The sequence below is a fragment of the Mesoplodon mirus genome, assembly GCF_964341445.2.
Source record: "Mesoplodon mirus genome assembly, chromosome: 17".
NCBI lineage: Eukaryota > Metazoa > Chordata > Mammalia > Artiodactyla > Ziphiidae > Mesoplodon > Mesoplodon mirus.
The window spans coordinates 12,060,498-12,081,239 of NC_138993.1; the positions used below are offsets into that span (position 1 = coordinate 12,060,498).

Below are 20,742 nucleotides of genomic sequence, written 5' to 3' on the forward strand. Positions count from 1 at the left end.
ACTCTATTCTTATCATTGCTACTGAATTCCTGACAGCGAAGTGGTGCAAATATTTTATTTTAAATGTTCAAGGAAAAAATCTAATTTTTAAAGTATACCGCATTACCCCGTCCTTTGCGTCTTTCTGCAAAAGGGTGGCAAGTGCATTTTTTCAGGTTCAAATAAGGAATGGCATCAAAAACTTACATCTTTTAAAAAAAATAGATGGTTCTTGAAGGTGAAGAATATTTTTAAAATCACCTGCAAAGTGTAAATTCCTTCCAATTCACAAGGAGAATTCTATTGACTTTATCCTGTATAAAACAAGTAGATGTATTTGCCAGGTTCATTTCCATTAGCTCTTATATACTATTACTATGGCTTCCTGAATATCACATTTTTCTCATGTAGGGGGTAACTGATGGGAGCCCAAATTGAATGGAAAATACGAATGAGGATAGAATCAATAAAACAGAGGGATTACTTATAAGCTACATCTGATTGACTTTATTGGGAAATCAAGCATATGTCATACGCCACCAACTGCCTTATAATTTAGAGCTCCCAAACACTTTTATAGAGGAGAGTGAATGAACCATTTCTACAAAAAATTTCTCTGTATCGTCTGCCTTTTAAGATAGATCATTTCCTTACTGCAGAGCCTTGGGTGAGTTATTTAACCTGTGAAATTCAAGTCCTTTTAAGATAGATCATTTCCTTACTGCAGAGCCTTGGGTGTTATTTAACCTGTGAACTTCAAGTCCTTTTACATAAAATGTGGATGAAATTAATAGCAATTAAATGAGACTGCATGAATAGTAGTCGAAGCACAACTCAGGCACTAAGTAAATGCGAGGGTTGTCTTACCGACCCCTCCCTTCAACATGTCTTGTATTCCTTATCCTCATCACACTTTTATTTTAACCCGTAAGACTACTTTCTTTTTCTTAAGAGTAAATAGAATAAATAAAAATTGTTGTATAGGAAAACAAAACCTTTAACAAAGAGAAAATTATGGTTCAAAATTTACACAAAGAAGTGCTGAATGAGGTAAGTATACCAATTCAGAAAGTTAAGAATGTAAAAGACGTCGTATTTTTCTTGTCTTCCTGAAATAGGCAGAACTTACACTAGCAATCATGGGCACGTGCACAACTGTCACAAACCTTAACTGCAAATACCATCTTTACCTCCCTAGTCTGCACTACTGGATGAAACCAGTTCCTGAAAACTGCTGACTGCCCAATTCTCAAACACAGTCTGCACGTTAACGCAAACCGTCATCTGCTGAATCCTGAAAAAGCTCTGATTGCATCTGAGTTCTCCTTCCATCTCTCCACTCGGGCACCATTTTGATTATGTCATCCTGACATAACGCCTCTTCTATGTATTCCGGCGGAAGAACAACTTTTCAAGCCTGGTTCTCCCTGGCCGGATATAAAGACTCCTGTTCTTGTAATCCCAGTAGTGAAATGATAATAATTCAGTGATTTGCTGACTCCTTGGGATCTGCACAGTGCCCTTCCAAATGCCAAGGAAGGAGAGAGACACGAGAATAGCATACTTTTAAATTTGGAAGGGACTTAGAGACATCTCGTACAATTGTCTCTCCCAGTGGGGAAATCCCTTCACTCCGACCCCACTGGCTGCTATTCTCCTGACCCAGCTTCTGCAGGAACACGTATGGGAAATTCCTGACTGCAGGAGCAGCTCCAGCGTTACAAGTTCAGATCGCACCTGCCGCCTCTATGTCTACCCATCGGCCCTAGTTTTGCACCGTGAGGCAACACTCTTAAGTCACCTCCCCCTTCTACATGACACCCTCTCGGATGTCTGAAGATGGTTATCCTGTCCAAGGAAGAATAATGGACTGACATCCAGTTTATAGTTCCTTCTTTCACGTCTTGCTAAGAAATCTCAAAACAAATCACTTAACCCTCTAAACTTATCTTCCTTGGCTATAAGATAGATAAAATAATCCTCCTATGGAGGGCAGGAGGCAAGGGGGGTGGAGAGAGAGGAAGGAGGAAAAGTAGCCCGAGGAGTAGAGAAAGTGGTGCCGCTTCCTGAACACTTAGTAGCAGCACTTCTCCAAGTGCTAACTGCTTCTCAGCTAGCCAATGAGGGACGCACCCTGCTCTAATTTACGAATAGATACTCTCCAAAATTAGTTTAGTGAGAGCCTGGTATGCAAATTTTTTTTTAATCATCAAAAGCTACTGATTTGTGATGTTCCACACAAAAGTAACACAGGCATACCTTATCCAATACATGGGGAGCCAAATATGTTTGGGAATTCTGAATTTTTCAGATCTTAGAAAAATAGTCCAGTATATATATCACGCATTACTTGTCCCTGCAGAGGTATCTGAAGCAGTTTCTGTGATCAGCACATTAATAATTCTGTAGTGACATGCATATCTATTCACATTAGGTGAGATAACTGTGACTATAAAGTAGGTGTGCATCAGTAGGGTCAGGTTTTGCTAACTAATGAGTAATGAAAAAGTTTGTTTCTATAGCTTTTGGGGATTGGGAATAGCAGAAAAAGGACTGTGGGGCTGTACTGAAAGTGACTGAGAGTTAATGAAGAAGGAATAAAGAAGAGTAGGACCAGGACTAAAGAGCCCATGGGAGATAACCAGTGCTAGGGTGAAGAGGCCTAAGAGAGGAAAACAAAAAGATCAAAGCAACAGCACAAAAACCAAGAGAAAATGACATCATGGAAGATCCAAGTACAAGGAAAATCAAGATGAAAAAATATCTGTTAATGTAAAAAACAGAAATACAGGAATTGGATAGGAACTAAATAAGAAGCTTTGGTCTATCTGGATTCTCTTATGTAGCTCTGGGACACTATAAACACTCAGGAAATAGTCTTCAAGGTCAATAGCATTTCGAATCTGATATGTCAGTTTCCTTTAATCGCCTAGAATTCAACCAGCTTTTCCAGATGGTATTCCATATAGTACTTTAGTTTATATCGATCTAGGTCTAGAAATACTCTATAAAGAAATAAAAAGTTTATTGATTCTTGTATTATTTGAATATTTAGCTCGACTTCTGATTTTTACTTAACCTCAGACATTGGTCTATAATATCATGTCCAGTGAGATTTCCACAGATACTTTTGCCCACACACTGATTTTACTTTCATTCTCTTTTTCTAAGATAAGGAGTCCCTTTCTATTACTGGGAAGAAAGGATGCAGGCTTTAAATCAGTGGTCCTCAACCAGGGATGATTTGATAATGTCTGGAGAAAGTGTGGATTGCCATAACTGGGGCACTGAGTGGGGTAGTGGTGGTTCTACTGGTATCTAGCGGGTAGAGGTTATGAATGCTGTCAATCATCCTACAATGCACAGGAATCCTCCCTTCAACAAAGACTTATCTGGCCCCAAATGTCAATAGTGCAACGTTGAGAAACAGTGCTTTAAATAAGTACAGACTTTTGATAGAAGTTTTACTTCACTCATCACAAAATAACCATTTCAATGCATATGGAAATTTACTGCAACATTAATTAAAAGGTTAAAATGAAAGCAACTTTTAAGAAAAAGAATGTTAGAATTAAATAATTATTAATATAATGAAGCTAAGAACTCAATTTGATGTAAGTATATTTTCCCCCAAATTATTCCAAACACCTCATTAATATCGTCTAATATCATAAAGCTTTACAAAAATAATGTGAATTTTGAAGACACAGTCACATTACTTGGTGCATTATTAAATAACATGTTGGTCAGATTATAAAAAGATCTAATGAAGCAGAAAAAAAATTCAAAGTCACATATGAAAAAAAATTAAGTATGCTTAAATATAACTTAAGACGACCATCCACAGTTCAAAAGAATAGAGGGCGGTTAATGGTGGCTTTCAAATGCAGACTGTCGTAGTTCCAATTTAAAAGTCATATGCAGAAAGTGGGGTCTTAAAAAGCAGGTACTTGGGGCTTCCCTGGTGGCGCAGTGGTTAAGAATCTGCCTGCCAATGCAGGGGACACGGGTTCGAGCCCTGGTCCAGGAAGATCCCATATGCTGCGGAGCAACTAAGTCCATGAGCCACAACTACTGAGCCTGCGCTCTAGAGCCCGTGAGCCACAACTACTGAAGCCCGTGCACCTAGAGCCTGTGCTCCTCACCAACAGAAGCCACTGCAACGAGAAGCCTGCACACCACAATGAAGAGTAGCCCCCGTTCGCCACAACTACAGAAAGCCCGCGTGCAGCAACAAACACACAACACAGCCAAAAATAAAAAACAAATAAAATAGATTAAAAAAAAAAAAAAAGCAGGTACTCACTTCACAGCAGTGGCATTCTTGGAAAGTTTCACTGTTTTTTTTTTTCTAGTTCATTCAATTTTATTGCTTGACAGTTTTCCCACTGTACGAATACACATAATTTATTTAATTTTTGACTTTTTTTTAACATCTTTATTGGAGTATAATTGCTTTACAGTGGTGTGTTACTTTCTGTTTTGTAACAAAGTGAATCAGTTATACATATACATATGTTCCCATATCCCCTCCCTCTTGCATCTCCCTCCCACCCTCCCTATCCCACCCCTCTAGGTGGTCACAAAGCACCAAGCTGATCTCCCTGTGCTATGCGGCTGCTTCCCACTAGCTATGTATTTTACATTTGGTAGTGTATATATGTCCATGCCACTCTCTCACTTCATCCCAGCTTACCCTTCCCCCTCCCCATAGCCTCAAGTCCATTCTCTAGTACATCTGTGTCTTTATTCCCGTCTTACCCCTAGGTTCTTCATGACTTCTTTTTTTTCTTAGATTCCATATATATGTGTTACCATATGGTGTTTGTTTTTCTCTTTCTGACTTACTTCACTCTGTATGACAGACTCTAGGTCCATCCACCTCACTACAAATAACTCAATTTCGTTTTTTATGGCTGAGTAATATTCCATTGTATATATGTGCCACATCTTCTTTATCCATTCGTCTGTCGATGGGCATTTAGGTTGCTGCCATGACCTGGCTATTGTAAATACTGCTGCCGTGAACATTGGGGTGCATGTGTCTTTTTGAATTATGGTTTTCTCAGGGTATATGCCCAGTAGTGGGATTGCTGGGTCGTATGGTAGTTCTATTTTTAGTTTTTAAGGAACCTCCATACTGTTCTCCACAGTGGCTGTATCAATTTACATTCCCACCAGCAGTGCTTGAATTGTACCCTGTGTGCCTGGGTAAAAAGCACTGGAAACCAACCACCATCTCTAACTCCTGAGTCCACCCCAACCTCGCAGGCACACAAAGCCTCACCATTAACAGAGGGCTGCATCGAGCCACTGCTGGAATATGCTCTCTCACTTCCTCCAGGAAAAATCACAACATGTGTTCAACTTAAGTAGAAAGGTTGTAGAAATTAAGCAGAAAGGCTGATTTACGTAGGCATTCTTTAGTGCAAACTTTATTTCCCTTTAACATTCCATTTGCTCTAGTCGACTGGAGTAAGGAACAGCAATGCTTTCAGATCAAAATGATTTGGAGAACTGGTAGCGTCCCACCAGCAGCAGGCACTGGCTGAGCACTAACTAAGGAGGATGGGGAGCGTGCAACCTGTCCTCCTGAGATCGCCAGCACTGCTATGGTAGCAGTCACTTGGGCATGTCATTTGTCACTCAGACGCTAGAAAAAATGTGTACAAAGGAGCCATTTTCCCAGACGCACTGCATCAAGAAGGCCTGATGGACTCTCCAAGCGCCTCCTCTCCTGAAACATCAGTGGAAGAGTTACAGTCCTTGGTTAGACCACCCTGTGAGAGCATGGTTTCCAAACCTCACTGAAATGGAAGTTGGAAGAAAGCACTAAAGTCGCTTAAATATTTTCATATAAAAAAAGAGCCAAGGGGCTTCCCTGGTGGCGCAGTGGTTGAGAGTCCGCCTGCCGATGCAGGGGACACGGGTTCGGGCCCCGGTCCAGGAAGATCCCACATGCCGTGGAGTGGCTGGGCCCGTGAGCCATGGCCGCTGAGCCTGCGCGTCCGGAGCCTGTACTGCACAACGGGAGAGGCCACAACAGTGAGAGGCCCGTGTACCGCAAAAAAAAAAAAAAAAAAAAAGAGCCAAACCCATGCACTGGATTAGACAACCACCTGAGCCAGATGAACCCAGTTACCCATCTAGCATTTTCTCTGCTGCATCCCTCACTTTGCTTCCTTGCTCCCCTGTAGATAGGGAATATAAGCAAATGGCCACCATCAGAAAAAGGCAAGAGTTGCCTCAGAAACTCAGTGTCTGATGAGTCAAAGTTATGGTAACAAGGAATAGGCTCTGACCATAAAATTTTCTTTAAAAACCCTTTGAGCACAAGAATCTCTAAAATCTCAGTTGAATTCCCCAACCACCCATTCAGTGTTAAACAATGGACTTACACATTCCAAACTGATATTTTAAAGGTCCTTGTGGAAGGTCAGTTCGAAGACTAAAGAATCTATTCTTCATTAGGCCGTAAGAAGAAAGCATCTTATTTAAGGAGGAAAAGTCTAGGTTATCTTAACAGATCAAGATGGTGGCCTCAAGCCCTAAATGGTCTCTGTCAGAGCCTTTCAGCCCTAAATCAGTGATGCCAAAGGTCTTCCTAGTTCTCTAAAATATACTGGAAATTTCTAGTTTGTTTTTAACTGACCCCGGGGTTCGAGTCTCTGTAACTTCTCTTCCACTTTATGATTAATTACTCTCTGGGGTCCCTCGTCAGCTCAACTCCAGTCCCTCGTCTGGCAGATCAGCCTGTGGTGGTGGCATTCACCATCCAGATGATGATAATGAAAATGTAAATGGTAATAAAATATCCACTGCCTAGGCTGTCAATTAATGCCCATGCAATCATCAAAACATGGATGCTATAACCATCATGAATGTGGCTCACCAAGATCAGACATGGAATAGATTCTAAGAAACATATAATTGTATTGTTCACATCCCAACCAATCTGAAAGATCACCATATAACAAATAAATGATATACAGAACTCCTCCAGAAACAATATTTTCCCTTGAGTTTCCTTGTTCATTTTTTTCAATTCAACAAATATTTATTAAGAACCCACTGTGTCCCCTTCTATTGAAGATGGCGGAAGAGTAAGACGCGGAGATCACCTTCCTCCCCACGGATACACCAGAAATACAGCTACACGTGGAACAACTCCTACAGAACACCTACTGAACGCTGGCAGAAGACCCCAGACCTCCCAAAAGGCAAGAAACTCCCCACATACCTGGGTAGGGCAAAGCGGAGAGATCCGCACACAGAGGATCGGTGCCGAGCGGCACTCACCAGCCCGAGAGGCTTGTCTGCTCGCCCGCCGGGGCACGCAGCGCTGGAAGCTGAGGCTCGGGCTTCGGTCAGAGCGCAGGGAGAGGACTGGGGCTGGTGGCGAGAACTCAGCCTGAAGGGGGCTAATGTGCCACAGCTAGCCGGGAGGGAGTCCGGGAAAACTCTGGAGCTGCCGAAGAGGCAAGAGACTTTTTCTTCCCTCTTGGTTTCCTGGTGCGCGAGGAGAGGGGATTAAGAGCGCTGCTTAAAGGGGCTCCACGGACGGGCGCGAGTCGCGACTGAAAGCGCGGAGCCCAGTGACAGGCGTGGGACGCTGGGGCTGCTGCTGCCGCCGCCAAGAAGCCTGTGTGCGAGCGCAGGTCACTGCCCACACCGCCCTTCCGGGAGCCTGTGCAGCCCGCCACTGCCGGGGTCCCGGGATCCAGGGGCGGCTTCCCTGGGAGAACGCACGGCGCGCCTCGGGCTGGTGCAACGTCACGCCGACCTCTGCCGCTGCAGGCTCGCCCCGCACTCCCTGCCCCTCCCTCCCTCCCGGCCTGAGTGAGCCAGAGTCCCCGAAGAGGCTGCTCCTTTAACCCTGTCCTATCTGAGCGAAGAACAGACGCCCTCCGGCGACCTACACGCAGAGGCGGGGCCAAATCCAAAGCTGAGACCTAGGAGCTGTGAGAACAAAGAAGAGAAAGGGAAACCTCTCCCAGCAGCCTCAGAAGCAGCGGATTAAAGCTCCACAATCAACTTGATGTACCCTGCATCTGTGGAATACATGAATAGACAACACATCATCCCAAATTGAGGAGCCCGGAGTCAGTGCTGTGCCTCTGAGGTGGGAGAGCCAACTTCAGGACACTGGTCCACAAGAGACCTCCCAGCTCCACATAATATCAAACGGCGAAAATCTTCCAGAGATCTCCATCTCAACACCAGCACCCAGCTTCACTCAACGACCAGCAGGCTACAGTGCTGGACACCCTATGCCAAACAACTAGCAAGACAGGAACACAACGCCACCCATTAGCAGAGAGGTGGCCTAAAATCATAAAAAGTCCACAGACACCCCAAAACACACCACCAGACGTGGACCTGCCCACCAGAAAGACAAGATCCAGCCTCATCCACCAGAACACAGGCACTAGTCCCCTCCACCAGGAAGCCTACACAACACACTAAACCAACCTTAGCCACTGGGGACAGACACCAAAAACAACAGGAACTACGAACCTGCAGCCTGCAAAAAGGAGACCCCAAACACAGTAACATAAGCAAAATGAGAAGACAGAAAAACACACAGCAGGAGAAGGAGCAAGATAAAAACCCACCAGACCTAACAAATGAAGAGGTAATAGGCACTCTACCTGAAAAAGAATTCAGAATAATGATGGTAAAGATGATCCAAGATTCTATTTCCCAGATACAAAATCTTGGAAATAGAATAGACAAAATGCAAGAAACAGTTAACAAGGACCTAGAAGAACTAAAGATGAATCAAGCATCGATTAAAAACACAATACATGAAATAAAAAATACTCTAGATGGGATCAATAGCAGAATAACTGAGGCAGAAGAACGGATAAGTGAGGTGGAAGATAAAATAGTGGAAATAACTGCTGCAGAGCAAAATAAAGAAAAAAGAATGAAAAGAACAGAGGACAGTCTCAGAGACCTCTGGGACAACATTAAACGCACCAACATTCGAATTATAGGGGTTCCAGAAGAAGAAGAGAAAAAGAAAGGGACTGAGAAAATATTTGAAGAGATTATAGTTGAAAACTTCCCTAATATGGGAAAGGAAATAGTTAATCAAGTCCAGGAGGCACAGAGAGTCCCATACAGAATAAATCCAAGGAGAAATACGCCAAGACACATATTAATCAAACTGTCAAAAATTAAACACAAAGAAATCATATTAAAAGCAGCAAGGCAAAAACAACAAATAACACACAAGGGAATCCCCATCAGAATAACAGCTGATCTCTCAGCAGAAACTCTACAAGCCAGAAGGGAGTGGCAGGACATACTTAAAGTGATGAAGGAGAAAAACCTGCAACCAAGATTACTCTACCCAGCAAGGATCTCATTCAGATTTGATGGAGAAATTAAAACGTTTACAGACAAGCAAAAGCTGAGAGAGTTCAGCACCACCAAACCAGCTTTACAACAAATGCTAAAGGAACTTATCTAGGCAAGAAACACAACAGAAGTAAAAGACCTACAATAACGAACCCAAAACAATTAAGAAAATGGGAATAGGAACATACATATCGATAATTACCTTAAATGTAAATGGACTAAATGCTCCCACCAAAAGACACAGAGTGGCTGAATGGATACAAAAACAAGACCCATCTATATGCTGTCTACAAGAGACCCACTTCAGACCTAGAGACACATACAGACTGAAAGTAAGGGGATGGAAAAAGATATTCCATGCAAATGGAAACCAAAAGAAAGCTGGAGTAGCAATTCTCATATCAGACAAAATAGACTTTAAAATAAGGACTACTAGAAGAGACAAAGAAGGACACTACATAATGATCAAGGGATCGATCCAAGAAGAAGATATAACAATTGTAAATATTTATGCACCCAACATAGGAGCACCTCAATACATAAGGCAAATACTAACAGCCATAAAAGGAGAAATCGACAGTAACACACTCATAGTAGGGGACTTTAACACCCCACTTTCACCAATGGACAGATCATCCAAAATGAAAATAAATAAGGAAACACAAGCTTTAAATGATACATTAAACAAGATGGACTTAAGTGATATTTATAGGACATTCCATCCAAAAACAACAGAATACACATTTTTCTCAAGTGCTCATGGAACATTCTCCAGGATAGATCATATCTTGGGTCACAAATCAAGCCTTGGTAAATTTAAGAAAATTGAAATTGTATCAAGTATCTTTTCCGACCACAATGCTATGAGACTAGATATCAATTACAGGAAAAGAGCTGTAAAAAATACAAACACATGGAGGCTAAACAATACACTACTTAATAACGAAGTGATCACTGAAGAAATCAAAGAGGAAATTAAAAAATACCTAGAAACAAATGACAATGGAGACACGACGACCCAAAACCTATGGGATGCAGCAAAAGCAGTTCTAAGAGGGAAGTTTATAGCAATACAATCCCACCTTAAGAAACAGGAAACATCTCGAATAAACAACCTAACCTTGCACCTAAAGCAATTAGAGAAAGAAGAACAAAAACATCCCAAAGTTAGCAGAAGGAAAGAAATCATAAAAATCAGATCAGAAATAAATGAAAAAGAAATGAAGGAAACGATAGCAAAGATCAATAAAACTAAAAGCTGGTTCTTTGAGAAGATAAACAAAATTGATAAACCATTAGCCAGACTCATCAAGAAAAAAAGGGAGAAGACTCAAATCAATAGAATTAGAAATGAAAAAGGAGAAGTAACAACTGACACTACAGAAATACAAAAGATCATGAGAGATTACTATAAGCAACTCTATGCCAAGAAAATGGACAACCTGGAAGAAATGGACAAATTCTTAGAAATGCACAACCTGCCAAGACTGAATCAGGAAGAAATAGAAAATATGAACAGACCAATCACAAGCACTGAAATTGAAACTGTGATAAAAAATCTTCCAACAAACAAAAGCCCAGGACCAGATGGCTTCACAGGCGAATTCTATCAAGCATTTAGAGAAGAGCTAACACCTATCCTTCTGAAACTCTTCCAAAATATAGCAGAGGGAGGAACACTCCCAAACTCATTCTACGAGGCCACCATCACCTTGATACCAAAACCAGGCAAGGATGTCACAAAGAAAGAAAACTACAGGCCAATATCACTGATGAACATAGATGCAAAAATCCTCAACAAAATACTAGCAAACAGAATCCAACAGCACATTAAAAGGATCATACACCATGATCAAGTGGGGTTTATTCCAGGAATGCAAGGATTCTTCAATATATGCAAATCAATCAACGTGATACACCATATTAACAAACTGAAGGAGAAAAACCATATGATCATCTCAATAGATGCAGAGAAAGCTTTTGACAAAATTCAACACCCATTTATGATAAAAACCCTGCAGAAAGTAGGCATAGAGGGAACTTTCCTCAACATAATAAAGGCCATATATGACAAACCCACAGCCAGCATCGTCCTCAATGGTGAAAAACTGAAACCATTTCCACTAAGATCAGGAACCAGACAAGGTTGCCCACTTTCACCACTCTTATTCAACCTAGTTTTGGAAGTTTTAGCCACAGCAATCAGAGAAGAAAAGGAAATAAAAGGAATCCAAATTGGAAAAGAAGAAGTAAAGCTGTCACTGTTTGCAGATGACATGATACTATACATAGAGAATCCTAAAGATGCTACCAGAAAACTACTAGAGTTAATCAATGAATTTGGTAAAGTTGCAGGATACAAAATTAATGCACAGAAATCTCTGGCATTCCTATATACTGATGATGAAAAATCTGAAAGTGAAATCAAGGAAACACTCCCATTTACCATTGCAACAAAAAGAATAAAATATCTAGGAATAAACCTACCTAAGGAGACAAAAGACCTGTATGCAGAAAATTATAAGACACTGATGAAAGAAATTAAAGATGATACAAATAGATGGAGAGATATACCATGTTCCTGGATTGGAAGAATCAACATTGTGAAAATGACTCTACTACCCAAAGCAATCTACAGGTTCAATGCAATCCCTATCAAACTACCACTGGCATTTTTCACAGAACTAGAACAAAAAATTTCACAATTTGTATGGAAACACAAAAGACCCCGAATAGCCAAAGCAATCTTGAGAACGAAAAATGGAGCTGGAGGAATCAGGCTCCCTGACTTCAGACTATACTACAAAGCTACAGTAATCAAGACAGTATGGTACTGGCACAAAAACAGAAAGATAGATCAATGGAACAGGATAGAAAGTCCAGAGTTAAACCCACGGACATATGGTCACCTTATCTTTGATAAAGGAGGCAGGAATATACAGTGGAGAAAGGACAGTCTCTTCAATAAGTGGTGCTGGGAAAACTGGATAGGGACATGTAAAAGTATGAGATTAGATCATTCCCTAACACCATACACAAAAATAAGCTCAAAATGGATTAAAGACCTAAATGTAAGGCCAGACACTATCAAACTCTTAGAGGAAAACATAGGCAGAACACTCTATGACATAAATCACAGCAAGATCCTTTTTGACCCACCTCCTAGAGAAATGGAAATAAAGACAAAAATAAACACATGGGACCTAATGAAACTTAAAAGCTTTTGCACAGCAAAGGAAACCATAAACAAGACCAAAAGACAACCCTCAGAATCGGAGAAAATATTTGCAAATGAAGCAACCGACAAAGGATTAATCTCCAAAATTTATAAGCAGCTCATGCAGCTCAATAACAAAAAAACAAACAACCTAATCCAAAAATGGGCAGAAGACCTAAATAGACATTTCTCCACAGAAGATATACAGACTGCCAACAAACACATGAAAGGATGCTCAACATCTTTACTCATTAGAGAAATGCAAATCAAAACTACAATGAGATATCATCTCACACCAGTCAGAATGGCCATCATCAAAAAATCTAGAAACAATAAATGCTGGAGAGGGTGTGGAAAAAACGGAACACTCTTGCACTGCTGGTGGGAATGTGAATTGGTACAGCCGCTATGGAGAACGGTATGGAGGTTCCTTAAAAAACTACAAATAGAACTACCATATGACCCAGCAATCCCACTACTGGGCATATACCCTGAGAAAACCATAATTCAAAAAGAGACATGTACCAAAATGTTCATAGCAGCCCTATTTACAATAGCCCGGAGATGGAAACAACCTAAGTGTCCATCATCGGATGAATGGATAAAGAAGATGTGGCACATATATACAATGGAATATTACTCAGCCATAAAAAGAAATGAAATTGAGCTATTTGTAATGAGGTGGATAGACCTAGAGTCTGTCATACAGAGTGAAGTAAGTCAGAAAGAGAAAGACAAATACTGTATGCTAACACATATATATGGAATTTAAGAAAAAAAAAATGTCATGAAGAACATAGGGGTAAGACAGGAATAAAGACACAGACCTACTAGAGAATGGACTTGAAGATATGGGGAGGGGGAAGGGTAAGCTGTGACAAAGTGAAAGAGCGGCATGGACATATATACACTACCAAACGTGAGGTAGATAGCTAGTGGGAAGCAGCCGCATAGCACAGGGAGATCAGCTCGGTGCTTTGTGACCGCCTGGAGGGGTGGGATAGGGAGGGTGGGAGGGAGACGCAAAAGGGAGGGGATATGGAAACATATGTATATGTATAACTGATTATATTTGTTATAAAGCAAAAAAATAAAATTAAATTAAAAAAAAAAAAAAAAAAGAACCCACTGTGTGCCATCTCCTGTGGTGCTTCTTATCCCTTCCCTTGATCCTCTAAGGTGGGGTTGGGAAACTTGTTTTTATAAGATACTCTGGTCATTCTATTAAAGCACAAGATTAGTGAATATATATTTTTTATATATATATTATATATATATATAAGTGAGTATATATATGTAATATACATATATACATGTCTCCAAGTCAACAGGTTCATTTCCTCTTGGATATTTCTAAATTTCTTTGTTGTTATTTTTGTAACGTAATTAGAATGTGCCAGAAAAGCATAGAGATGGGTCCAACTGAGACTCCCCTTTCTCAAACAACTGTTTTTATCAAAAGGAAGAAAACAAAATTTATTTGTCTCTTGGCATTAAAAATAGACCAGGGCAGATGGCTACGTAGGGTTACACTATCACGAAGGAAAACTCAATTCCTGAGGCATAAAAACACATGCAGAAATGTCAGTAAGCATCCATGAATGTTTTTTCTCTGGCAGAATGAAAACAGTGAGGAAAAAGACAGGATTGCAAGGGTCACCAGACAGTCACTAGATTCGCCTTCTTCCGTTGCCTTTCTCCCCAGACAGTTAATGATTCTTGATTTAGAAACTGGACCACAAGGGACAACAGCTGGATATCTGATTTTTCTAATGACTGATACGCATCACTGGGCAGAGGGGTCAAATCCTGCAGAAATCTTTCAAAAATTCTTATGCATAGTCTGCTGAAAGTTATGGCTGAGAAGGAGAGACACAAAACAAACTTGAAGTTTTGGAAGTCTGCTACAAGAATCACTAAGCTGACAGCATAGAAGTGGAAGGAACTTATAAAGGCGGGGCATAAAAGCCCAGATCTGGAAATAGTTATTCTATTAGTTATTCTGTTCTATTCTAGGTTAGTTACTCTATTTCCAGATCTGTCCTGCAGAACTGTATTTTATAAGAAGTTAATTACACTTGTGAAAGCTACAATCATTCTGCTATTATCTATGTTCCCACTAAATCCCTATTAGAAAGACTACCTACAAGCATCAGTATGTTACATTAAGAAAAGTGAAAACCCAACAAGGTGTAAAAACTGATGTGAGAGTAACAACAAGCCAATGCAATATGGTCTTCACTACTACTGGTACATGGCATCTCTGTTTTTTAAAATCTACTCCTGGAATAGACTTACATAAACAGCTTTCCCATCAAAAATTAAATTATCATTCCATTTTCAAAAATATCACCTGACTATATAAATCAAGATGAGCCTTTGTGGGACTTCCCTGGTGGTCCAGTGGCTAAGGCTCTGTGCTCCCAATGCAGGGATTGAGCGGGTTCAATCCCTGGTCAGGGAACTAGATCCCACATGCCACAACTAAGACCCGACACAGCCAAATAAATAAATAAATATTTACAAAAAAAAAAAAAACCCCACAGACTTAGAGAATGAACTTATGGTTACCAGTGGGGGAAGGGTGGAGGGAAGGGATATTTAGGGGGGTTGGGATTGACATGTACACACTGCTATATTTAAAAAGGATTACCAACAAGGACCTACCGTAGAGCACAGGGAACTCTGCTCAATGTTATGTGGCAGCCTGGATGGGAGGGGAGTCTGGGGGAGAATGGATGCCTATATTTGTATGGCTGAGTCGCTTTGCTGTGCACCTGAAACTATCACAACATTGGTAATCGGCTATACTCCAATATAAAATAAAAAGTTAAAAAAAAAAAAGATGAGTCTTTGAAAACAAAACAAACCTACAAATAGGTATCATCTGTGGAGGAAAACTAATGTCTTGTATTACCTTATTGCCAAAGCTAAATTCTTAATAACTGATGTTTTCCTTAAGCATCCACTTTGAGATAAACTTAGATACTAAAAATATGCCTGAGGACTCCCCAAGTAATATTTTTATCAATATTTTAAAATAATGCTTTGATCTCAAAATTATATAAATAAATTATACTGATACCCACCCCCAGGAGGAGCTTGAAACAGAAGCCTACACTCTCTAAAAGCTGTCTTTGGATACTTTAACCTTTTATCTTTATACTTAAAATAGACTTATACTGTGAACAAATCAAATGATACAAAGGAAATGAACCCTTTACAGAGTCCAATCCTGCCGTCTTTCTCAGATGTAACATCTCATCAGTTTGTTGTGGTGTTTTCTAAAACTTTTTCCTTAATATATATAATCCATAGGTTGTGTTTGTTTCATTTTGTTCTTTACTATGAAGGAAACCCTACTGCACATATTTTGCAAATTGCTTTAGTAAAGGAAAAAATTACTAAGGGTAAACGAAGGCCAGGAGCCAGCTCTGTACTAGTGCTCCAAAGAGACAAGAGTCCATCTATAATTATCTTTAAAGCTTCAACCACAAAGTTCCCATGACTGCTTACATTTGCTATAATTCACCCTAACACTGTTTATCAGAAATCAACCCCCTAAATTACTACACATTATCCTTTAAAACTGAGGAAACAACCACCAATATCCTGATGTTATCAAGTGAAATTACAGTCGGGATAAACCAAGAAAGCTACAACCTGCCATTAAGCACAGTAAGCCTGCCAGCTGCTAGAGAATATCTGAAAAGGGCAAAGCCAAAGAGAGGCAGACACGATGGTCACCTCAAGGGCACCACGGCACCAACTCCCAAAGCTGTCCTTCCCTTCATTCTTTCTTTGGACTCCTATTAACCTGGTGTCTGTGCAGCTTTGAGTAGACAGATAGGAACCCAAAATAGAATACTTCATTTTCATATTGTGTATTTTCAATTAGCTTTCCAGTAATAAAATACATTACTTGTGTGAAGAAATACTTCAAGAACAAATCTCTACCCAAACCAAATCTTGTGGCACTCGGCACAAGGTTGGATGCTTTTATTTATTTATTTATAATTTATTTATTTTTGGCTGCGTTGGGTCTTTGTTGCTGCCCGTGGGCTTCCTCTAGTTGCGGCGAGCAGGGGCTACTCTTCGTTGTGGTGCATGGGCTTCTCATTGCGGTGGCTTCTCTTGTTGCAGAGCACGGGCTCTAGGCGCGCGGGCTTCAGTAGTTGTGGCTCTCAGACTCAGTAGTCGTGGTGCACGGGCCTAGTTGCTCCGCAGCATGTGGGATCTTCCCGGACCAGGAATCCAACCCGTGTCCCCTGCATTGGCAGGTGGATTCTTAATCACTGTGCCACCAGGGAAGTCCCAGGTGGGATGCTTTTAATAAACTATTCTACTGTTGCTCCATATATTCAACGCTCACCCTTCATCAGCTACAAGTAGATCCTCTTCCCCATTCAACTCAGCAGCCAGTGTCACTGTTTATCCATCTGACATCACTGTTTGCCAGTTATCAGCATTACTTAATTAGTTCCTTGAACAGACCAAGTCAATGTCAGGAAATGCTTCTCTGCCTCAAAACACTCCCTGCACTAGCCCTCTGGAGTGCACTTCTGTACAACCTAGAATCTCCTGGGCTCCAGAACACCTCACCTGAACTCAGGTGTCTGGACAAAGTACACGGGGAGAGAGGATCAGTCCCCAGAGACGTCTGCATAGGATGACGTGAATGCCTCCCACTTCAGCTTCTGAAACACCCACAGTGACAGAGAGTGTTTGCACGTCTTTGCAAGTGGGATGCAAAGTTTGCAACAAAAGACAGCATTGATCTTCGGCATGGGTGTTGCTACAAGGAAATAAGCCTTTGTAAAGGGACCTGTGATCTCTTCACCCACGGTGCAATTAACAGAGTTAGGAGGTGTTATGTATTACATTGCTAATCAATTCTAAGCATCTCATAGAGACAAGCATTGGTGGGCACAGAAACATGATAACACCCATCCTCGGATTATAAGAAAACTTGTAGCTTAATGGCACATACAGACATGTAAAGATGGGGCTGGAAGACAAAGCCATGTGGACTTGGGCACACAGTGGGTGTCCAAGGATACTGATGCCTTTTTCCCATTAAGGAGCCCCCTGGACATTTGCCCCTGTCTCCTCCTTACTCCCTTCTAACAGGGAAGGGCTGGGTTGGGGGAGGCGAGGGTAAATTGGACCCTTAATATACTAGGGACACCCGTCCTGCTGTGGACACACCTCCTCCCACGGCTCTGTCAGGGCTGATGACCAAGTTCCCCCAGGAAACAAGGAGAGGAAAACGAAGGTGGTCAGAGACCAGGGAGCAAGAGGCACAAAACCTGTGTTTTCCGTTTTTAGCACAAAACTTAGGGAAGCCTTTGGGCAGTACCGGAGTGCCCATGTATAAAGGATGCTTTGGCTTGGTCCAAACAACATGTTTAAAAACATGATGTGGGAAAATGGTAAAGTTCCAGTGGTTTTCCTGTTTCTTCCTAACTGAAGACTCAAATTCACCTTTGCAGACTGATCCTTTCTACTTAGAGAGTTGGCTCTGGGGGCTGAGGCCTGAGCCCAGGAGGGAACAAGCAGACAAGAAGATGAGCACCCCACTGTGGGGAGGTGAGCTGGCCACTGCCACAGTGCCAGAGAGGAACTTGACCCTGGCCTTCAAGAGCAGTGCAGGATAAAGGCTTTTCCTGCAGCTTTTTTTTAATGTAAAAAGCTTCTGGAAAGTTTTGTTAAATATCACCTTTGGCCTCAGCTCTGCTGTGGGGAAAGAAAGGCCAGCCCTCTTCCACGTTGAGGGAGAAGTGGTGCAAGGCAGGGAGCCACAGCCTAGGAAACAGGTGGTAACATGGTGAAGCATGCCCTGCAGAGGGGCCAGGCAGCCTCGGCTGCAGCAGCCCAGCTGAGGGGGGACAGTCAGCCAGGTGGGGCTACCAGACAGGCAGGGCCTCCCAGAGGCACCTGGAGATTCTGAGGGAGCAGAATCTTAACGTCACTGCTAGGAAAGTATCTGCACCTCTTGACAAAGCGAAATACTTTATTCGACTGTTTAGAAGCCCCATGACAACCACATTTCCATTTATGTCTTAGCTCATAATAGCTCGAGACGGCTCACTATTCTTAGCCTCGCTGTCTTCTAGTGCAACCATTTTCTCAGCCTGTTACACTCCTCTCCCACCGCTACTCTCTATTTCAAGGTTCTTATGGATTGTAATGTTTATGAATACTTTTAAAAATAGATGAAATATCAACAACCAGTAAAAAATTGATGAAATATCAATAACCAGGGGCTTCCCTGGTGGCGCAGTGGTTAAGAATCCGCCTGCCAATGCAGCGGACACGGGATCGAGCCCTGGTCGGGGAAGATCCCACGTGCCGCGGAGCAACTAAGCCCGTGTGCCACAACTACTGAGCCTGCGCTCTAGAGCCCGCGTGCCTAGAGCCCGTGCTCTGCAACAAGAGAAGCCACCACAGTGAGAAGCCTGTGCACCACAATAAAGAGTAGCCCCCGCTCGCTGCAACTAGAGAAAGCCGGCGCACAGCAACGAAGACCCAACGCAGCCAAAAATAAATAAATAAAGTTTTTTTAAAAAAATCAATAACCAGTAAAAGAAATACATTTTTACTCTATATTTTTAAAGAACACTCTCAATCTGCTTACCATGATTGGTGCTGTTTACGTAAGCAAGTTTGAGGGAGAAAAGTCTGAAATCATCTTAAAATGGCTTTTTACCAGAATCATTCCTCTGCTTTCAGGAGCAGGTTTTAATTTTCCTGTTTAGTATCTTCAATAGGCCTGATTTCTGGCCCACTTCAAATCGCTCCTCTTTTGTGTAATCTCCTACATTTATGAATAATGTGTAATCTCTTCCCTGCTTGACAAGAACAACTCACATCATAAACAGCTAGGTGACCCAGCAGGACAGGCCCAATGCCTGGGGACCCAGGGGGCCTGCGAGCCCTAGTAGAAACACAGGCCTTTCCCCAGTGTGCTCTGTGCAATTCATGGAAGTCTAACTACTTTTGGAAAGAATCTTGTTCCAAGTCAGTCGGTGTATGTCTCTTCCCAGTAAATCTCAATGCGTCCCCGCCCTCGTGACCTTCTCCACAGGACTGTTTTCCAACAGGAAGCCCGGACTGCCCATTTGTGAAAGGTTCCTATTTGCCCCAAGTTTCCCATCTCCCTCCTCCTCTTTCTACCTCAACTCTCTGGCAAAGACATCTTTTTTCTTTTTCTTTTCCTTTTTCTAAATTTTATTTTATTTTATTTTTTTGTTCTCTGTACAAAGAAACCTACAACAGGTAGTTCTGGTCACTGAATTTCCCCAACTCCCTTCTTTGTCTCGGAGGCACTGACTCTTGCCTCACACCAATAACGTTCAGCCCAGTTTGATTTCTTCTCTTCACATTTCAAATAGGAAACAAGACAAAATCTTGTTTCCTCTGGTATGAGAGTGACTCCAGCAATGCCTCCCGGGAAAGGCTGATGACACTTTGTTCCCCACTTGGCGGCATGAGAGAACCAAAGCTTTTTACTCTGCTGGTGACGAATCACTACCGAGGTCCACTGGGGAGGATTAGCAAATGTTAGAAATCCAGATTGTGTGCGTGTTTGACTACCAGAGTCCCCAAGTGTGCCACATACTTGGTAGGAATAAGCACTGGGTTGACAATCTATTACTATTTTTAAAATTTATTGCACTTTATCTTTGTAAAGTGTGAGATGCCCTACAACACACTATAAAGCAGGCTTTATTTCAGAATGGGGTGACATAACAGTTGTAGGTTTGTGGTAAGGAAAATTATTCAACGTTTCTTGGTCTGGTGAAGGATAAAGACAAAAAGGAAAATACTTATCTTGGGGTCTGGATATTCCGGGCTTTCTGGATGAAAATTCTCACAGCATTGAGATGCTGAACCTATGGCCTGATGGGGCTGCTCATTCTCCATTAACAGGGAAGATGTCTAAATGCTCCAGAGAAGGTGTCTTAGAAAGGAGCTCCCAGGAAGACCAGACGGAGGGCATTTCATGCAGAGGGGATGGGACTACAACGACACTGGAGGTTAAAAAAAGCAATCTGGGGGCTTCCCTGGTGTTGCAGCAGTTGAGAGTCCGCCTGCCGATGCAGGGGACACGGGTTCGTGCCCCGGACTGGGAAGATCCCATAAGCCGCAGAGCAGCTGAGCCTGTGCGTCCGGAGCCT

At 41.9% G+C, this 20,742-nt stretch overlaps 1 protein-coding gene across 3 annotated transcripts in view; it reads right to left on the bottom strand.

The window, feature by feature from the left end:
- The window catches only part of DCLK1 (doublecortin like kinase 1), a 323,007-nt gene that overhangs the window by 263,229 nt on the left and 39,036 nt on the right, over positions 1 to 20,742 (bottom strand). The gene's annotated exons all lie outside the window — the stretch shown is intronic.